At 46.8% G+C, this 7,326-nt stretch overlaps 1 protein-coding gene across 1 annotated transcript in view; it reads right to left on the bottom strand.

The window, feature by feature from the left end:
* Window positions 1–7,326, bottom strand: part of LOC108545012 (CTP synthase 2-like) — a 39,294-nt gene that overhangs the window by 9,081 nt on the left and 22,887 nt on the right. The gene's annotated exons all lie outside the window — the stretch shown is intronic.

The raw sequence follows: 7,326 nt of genomic DNA, 5'->3' as shown, positions 1-7,326 counted from the left end.
ATACTGCCTCATACAGAATATATTTTTACCCCTTTAATGGTCCTGCCCATGCCTACCCTCATGTGAGTCATCCTAGCAACTGAACCTAATTTTTTCCTTTCTCCTTTTGAGAGCCAAAATATCCCCCCCAAAAAGCTACACAAGTTAAAAGGTGTAAGCAACCCAAATGTTCACTGAGGGATGAATGGATAAACAAAATGTGCATATCCAGTCACACAATGGAATATTATTCTGCATTCAAAAGGAAGAAAATCCTGTCCCATGCTACGATATGGATGAATCTTGAAGACAATATGTTAAGTGATATAAGCCACTCATCAAAGGACAAATACCATATGATTCCACTTATAGGAGGTACCGATAAAACAGCAGAGTTCTCTGACCCCCCTCGCAGGATGCACGACAGGGGTGTGGCTCATCTGTTCAGCCACTGTGTGCACTCAAACCCCTTATGGGAAGGGGAGCACACAGACGGGCAGGTGCAGGATCCAGGGTGAACACTTCTGGGCTCTGGCCGCACAGTAGCGTCTAGGAGTAGGTGCCTGTGACTACAGAAACTCCAGTGGGCTTGCTACAGTGCTCTTTTAGCTCTGCCATCCACAGACGGCTTAAGTGTTAACCAGCTCAGTGCCTTCTTGGTGCCTGGGTTCTTGTCTGGCATTCAGAAAGAATCAGGTCACGCATGGGCTTGAAGGATGATGAATGTGGGGATTTTATTGAGTGGTAGAGGTGGCTGTCAGCGGGATGGATGGGGAGGAGGAAACGAGATGGAGTGGGAAGATGATCTTCCCCTGGAGTTTGGCTGTCCAGCGGCCGATCTCCTCTCCAATGGTCCCCAGCCGAACTCCTCTCCATTTTCAGATGCTCCTTCTCTTCTCTCCTTCTCTGCCACACCGCTCTTCTGCTCAGGGAGTCTGGGGTTTGGGGTTTATATAGTACAGGATAGGGGGCATGGCAGGCCAAAAGGCAACATTTGGGTTTGAAAACAGGAATGCTTGTTCTTATTTAGGGCCACAGGCTTCCAGGCTTGAGGGTGGGGCCTTTGCCAGAGAATCGCCCTCTTTTACCCAGTATTTCCCTGTCTCCTGTCCGTATCATCTAGAGTAGTCAAACCCAAAGAGACAGAAAACAGAGGCCAGGCATGGTGGCTAATGCCTGTAATCCCAGGGCTTTGGGAGGCCAAGGTGGGCAGATCACTTGAGGTCAGGAGTTCGAGACCAGGCTGGCCAACATGGTGAAACCCCATCTCTACTAAATATACAAAAATTAGCTGGGCGTGGTGGTGGACGCCTGTAATCCCAGCTATTCAGGAGGCTGAGGCAGGAGAATCGCTTGAACCTGGAGGCAGAGGTTGCACTGAGCCAAGATTGTGCCACTGCACTCCAGCCTGGGCAACAAAGCGAGACTCTGTCTCAAAAAAAAAAGAAAATAAAGAAAGAAAATAGAATGGTGGTTGCCCAGGGGTCGGAGAAGGAGGAGTTGCTGTTTAATGGGTATAGTTTCCAGTTTTGCAAGATGAGAAGAGTTCTGGAGACTGTACAACAATGTAATGTACTTAACACAATTGAACTATACACTAGGAAATGGTTAAGATGGTAAATTTTATGTTATGCATATTTTACCACAATTAATTTTTTTTTTTTTTTTTTTTAGACGGAGTCTCGCTCTATCGCCCAGGCTGGAGTGCAGTGGCCGGATCTCAGCTCACTGCAAGCTCTGCCTCCCGGGTTTATGCCATTCTCCTGCCTCAGCCTCCCGAGTAGCTGGGACTACAGGCGCCCGCCACCACGCCCGGCTAGTTTTTTGTATTTTTTAGTAGAGACGGAGTTTCACGGTGTTAGCCAGGATGGTCTCGATCTCCTGACCTCGTGATCCACCCGTCTCGGCCTCCCATCCACCCGTCTCAGCCTCCCATCCACCCGTCTCGGCCTCCCAATTTTTTTAAATAAAAAACAAAAATCATCCAGCCCCACTCTTGTCCATGATGTCCTCTTGCTCTGACTCACCCTTTATTCAAACCTCCCACTCCCACCCTTTGCAACCTGGCTTTTGTTCCTGTGACTTTACAGAACTGCTCTCTAAAATCCAGCAGGTCTGTCTTCAGCTGCTACCCTTCCCCTTCTGTGACCTCTGCTCCCCCAGGCACTTTTTGCCCCATCTACCTGTTCGTTATCTTCAACTGGGGACCCCTGCCCAAGACTGTACCCTCTTTTCTTCTCCCACATTCGCTCCCCTGGAAGCTATCACCCACATAGCTGTCCACTCCCATTCTATACCTTCTGAACCTTATCTTTCCCCTGGTGCCATATCTCCTATTTCCAGGGGGCTAAAGCAATCACCCATAGCAGCTAATACGTTGGTACAAAAGTAAAACCACTACCTGCTGGGCTTCATTACCTCTTTTCTTGGTAGAACTGCCTTGCTTTTACACAAATGTCTTTTTTGCACCAGTGTCTTAACTTACTTCACTTTTAAGACCAGCCGCATCCACGCCTTCTGCCAATTAGGCATTTTAAGGACCAGAGCTCTCTTGTATGTGCAAGAATTTGCTGATGCTTATCTAACTCAGTGCTTATCTAATTCAAAGATCCTAAGAGGCTTCCCAGGGTGCAGGTATTTGTTGTATTTCGCTTGCAGAGTGCTGGCAAACACACAATATTTTAAAAATGTAAATAAGTTGCCAACATTTAAAAGTCAGGAGATTTTACATAAAACTCCAGATTTCCAGATTCTCTTGAAAATTTAGAAGACTGGCAGCAATGAATCCACAGTTCTTCATACAACTATCAGCTGTGGAAGTCGCTTCTTTGATGGGGCACATGCTTGCTGATTTGCTACAGTCCCCATCACTCCTTACTGCCTTTCTAACTCTGAGGCTCAGTGTAGCTGTTGCTGATTGTTGAGCTTAAGCTGTGGCATTTCTCACACCTGCCTGTCTGCATTCCCTCCCTGGCCCTACTGGCCTAGATGCTCAGTGCAATACTGACTCAGTGCTTGTGTCTATCCTTAAGCTAAACCTGTGGTTTCAGACTGGCTTTCAGAAGAAGCCTGGGGTAGGGTCTTTGCTTTCTGCACTCCCTGCTCTCCGCCCACAAGACACTCCTGAAACCTGCAGAACCTTTTCTCAGGATTCTCAGTGAGGGCAGCATTCAGCTCTGGGAGCTGTTTGGGTTCTTCCGCCCCCTCTTTGATTAAGGTCCAGCCGTTTGGTACAGTGAGGTGGTCAGAGTCAGCTCAATGACTTTCTAACAAGTGACCTGGATGAGTGACAACTTTGCTAAGATTCCTTTCTTTTGTGCAAAATGGTGGCCGGATCCTAGGGGTGAGGAGAGGAATGTCTTAACTACTGGTGATCAGAAAGCACTGAGTCGCAGCCAGCCACAGCTGGCTCCTTTATTTCTCCTTTACGTTCTCCTATATTTCTCCTTTACTTTCTCCTACCTTTCTCCTTTATTTCCTACTTTTGAATTTTAGAATGTCATTTCTCCAATTTTTATAAAATATTTCATTTCTTTTCGTATCTAAATTCTTCCCCTTCCCTAATTTTATCTTCCTGATCTGCTTTTATCTCAGTTTTCTAGTATAAAACATCTGAGTTGAAAAATGTGTCTTTGCTTTTAACACTATATTATAGCATTACATTCTTTTTCATCACTTTCGTTGTTGTTTTTGTTTTGTTTTTTAAGACGGAGTCTCACTCTGTCACCCAGGCCGGAATGCAGTGGTGTGATCTCGGCTCACTGCAACCTCCACTTCCTGGGTTCAAGTGATTCTCCTGCCTCAGCCTCTCAAGTAGCTGGGATTACAGCCATGCACCACCACGCCTGGCTAATTTTGTATTTTAGTAGAGATGGGGTTTCTCCATGTTGGCCAGGCTGGTCTCAAACTCCTGACCTCAAGTGATTCAGCCACCTCGGCCTCCCAAAGTGCTAGGATTACAGGCGTGAGCCACCACACCCCACCTTTCATCACTTTCATTTCATTTGTTTCCCATTTAGTATTCTTATCTCGTTCTTGGCATCTCTTTTCTTAGATATTATGCACTGACAGGTGGGGAGCTAGCAGCCAAGAAAGACAGAATAGAAAGAACCTTGCAAGAGCAAGGGGAAGTCTCTTCTTCCCTCCCACTCCCCTAGTGGGACCTCATTCTTAATGCCAGGTCACTAACCGACGTTTGCCCCGAGCTTTGAGAAGATCACAGGTCAATGCTCTCAAGCATCAGCCACACCTAAACAGTGCCTTTTCTGTGCCAGGCACTGTTCTAAGGGCTCCCGCATATCATTTATTTAACCCTCACAAGAACCCCATGAGGCTGGCGCTCTTATCTCTGACTTTCAAATGCAGAAACTGAGGTGTGGTGTGGGTAAGTAGCTCCACACAGCGAGAGACTGAGAGCTGAGGCCCAACGGGCCTCTGGTGAGCAGTGGTTCCGGGGCTGGGCTCTTAACCACTCCACTAGTTCCCTTCGGTGAAGTGATGAGGACAAGCGCTTGTCTAGAGAGGGGGCAGGAATGCCATCTGTTGTTAGGATGAAAGGTGCTATGTCCCAGACCTATGAACCTCCATATTAACAAACACGCTTTAGCGAATGGTTTCCCCAGTAAAAGGCAAGAAGCAGTAAGAAGACAGCCACCCTGCAGTGTGGACCTGGGCTCTGGGGGCAGGCGGGGAGGCTCGCCAAGTGGTATGCAGCTCTCACGAAGCCCTGCCACGCTCCTCTGGAGTTTGTGTCTCAGCACAATGACGAATTACCACGGCATGGACTCTCAGGGTTCCTAAATCCCTGGCGACCTCTTTTAAATTGTTATGTAAATAACCTCATTAACTCAGTTGAGGATTTTTTTTTTAAACATGGTTTTTCTTTTTTTTTTCCCCTGCTCTAATGTTTCACGAACGTTCAATGTTGGTTTTGGTTTTATTTTTTAAACTTCCTAATCTAATCACACCAGGAACCAGAAGCTGTTTTTCCATATCAGTGCTTCGATAAGAGACAAGAAAGCCAAAGCCATTTTTCTAGCCCCTGAAAACTTCTCCCCATTTCTTTCAGCTCTTTCACATTTTAGATTTAACCACTCTGCATTTGCAATGCCATAAACTGTACCGGGACTCCCAGCACTGGGTCTCAATATCTTTTTTAACGGGCCTCGTGCCTCTGTTCTTTCCAAACAAAACCCTTTTTCCCTTACATTAAAGCAGAACTGGTCGTTTTAGTCAAGTTCTTCTTTAATACGAGGAAATGCAGAGAAGGTCCCTGAAAGGAATGAAGCATTCCGTTTCCACCTGCCCGGTCCAGAAGGCTTCACTGGTATCTTGTATCCCAGAGTTGTGTCATGCTCCTGCCGGCATCAACCTGAGGAGCTCTCCCAGGCCTCCTCTGCCAGCTGTCATCTGCCTGCATCAAACCTCACTGTCCCCATGTCATCTGCTCTGAGGATGAGGGCCAGCTTCACAGAACTCTGGAAATCACCAGGTCCTGGTCTCCAGTTGTATAAACTGCACTGCCCTGGGCTCCTAACTCCTTCAAGTTTGTTGTGTTGCATTCTCTCTCTCTTTTTTTTTTTTTTCCTTTTCTTTTTTGAGATGGAGTTTCACTCTTGTTGGCCAGGCTGGAGTGCAATAGCACAATCTCGGCTCACTGCAACCCCTGCCTCCCGGGTTCCAGCAATTCTCTTGCCTAGCTGGGATTACAGGCATGCGCCACCACGCTTGGCTAATTTTGTATTTTTAGTAGAGACTGGGTTTCTCCATGTAAGTCAGGCTGGTCTCAAACTCCCGACCTCAGGTGATCCGCCAACCTCGGCCTCCCAAAGTGCTGGGATTACAGGCGTGAGCCACCGCACCTGGCCCTATGTTGTGTTGCATTCTTAACTGGACCAGATACACCTCCCTATAGGGAGCCCACAGTACAACCCCATGCTCAAGGCCCGCCTCTTCCCTCCTCTCTCTCCTGGAGCCTGTGGGCCTTCTCTGCACCCTTCCACCTCGTGGCATTCCCCTGCTTCTAAGGGCAAGTGCTCCCTAACTGTTTGGGTGCTGGTTTGGAGGGCATAGAGAATTTGGGAGCTTTAAATTAGGTTGATGGCTGGACAAAATGAAGAAGAACATTTCATGTCATGTGAAAATGATATGAAATCAACTTCCGGCACCCATAAATAAAACTCTGTTGGGACACAGTCATGCTCATTCACTCACATATTTATCTGTAGCTGCTTTCACACCACAATGGCTGCAAAGCCAAAAATATTTACTATCTGGTCCCTTATTGAAAAAGTGTACCAAAGGCCATTGAGGATCTCTTGAGGCCAAGAATTTGAGACTAGCCTGGGCAACAAAGAGATCCCATCTCTACAAAAATTTGAGGCTGGGCGCAGTGGCTCATGCCTGTAATCTCAGCACTTCAGGAGGCCGAGGCGAGTGGATCACCTGAGGTCAGAAGTTCAAGACCAGCCTGACCAATATGGTGAACCCGTCTCTACTAAAAATACAAAAATTAGCCAGACATGGTGGCAGGCGCCTGTAGTGCCAGCTACTTGGGAGGCTGAGATAGGCGAATTGCTTGAACCCGGGAGGCGGAGGTTGCAGTGAGCCGAGATCATGCCACTGCACTCCAGCCTGGGCAACAGAGCAAGACTCCGTCTCAAAAAAAAAAAAAAAAAAATTAGAAATTAGCCAGGCGTGGTGGCATGTGGCTGTAGTCCCAGCTACTCAGGAGGCTGAGGCAGGAGGACTGCTTGGGTCTAGGAGGTTGAGGCTGCAGCAAGTTATGATCACACCACTGCACTTCAGCCTGGACAACAGAGAAAATCCTGTCTCTAAAATAAAGAAATAAATAAGTTTGGGGCTATCATTCCTACTAAATGCACACACATCAGGTTGTGCAGTATTCAAACACGTGAGCTGAAATGGTCTGAAAAACATGTTCTTTCTAGCAGGTGGCAATTTGGTTTGGAAACCACACTCAACACAGACAAAGTCTTGCCTCCCTCACTGGATGTCTTGCCAACACATCTGGGACTTGACCAAGCAAATTAAGGACAGGGTCTTGTAATATTTTAGAGACACTATCAAGTTGTTGACCATCCCTGAATGAGCTCCGAACCTTGTCTGAATTTCTTTGTGCTTTATTATGTTCCCATCTCTGTGCTCTCAGTTGAGAGCCACAAGCAAAACAATAAAGTTTATTTTTGGAGTCTTAAAACCATCTAATAACTTAGTTCCTCAGTGTTCCCCTGGCTCCCCTCTCACATGAGACTGATCCCTCCATCTCTAGCCACTCCTCATTCTATATTTCTTACTTTTCTTTTTTTTTTTTTTTTTTTTTTTTTT

The sequence above is a fragment of the Rhinopithecus bieti genome, unplaced genomic scaffold (genome assembly GCF_001698545.2).
Source record: "Rhinopithecus bieti isolate Rb0 unplaced genomic scaffold, ASM169854v2 scaffold_28907, whole genome shotgun sequence".
NCBI classification, from domain to species: domain Eukaryota; kingdom Metazoa; phylum Chordata; class Mammalia; order Primates; family Cercopithecidae; genus Rhinopithecus; species Rhinopithecus bieti.
The sequence above is the reverse complement of the archived record's forward strand: the minus strand, read 5'-3'. Positions and strand labels throughout refer to the sequence as shown.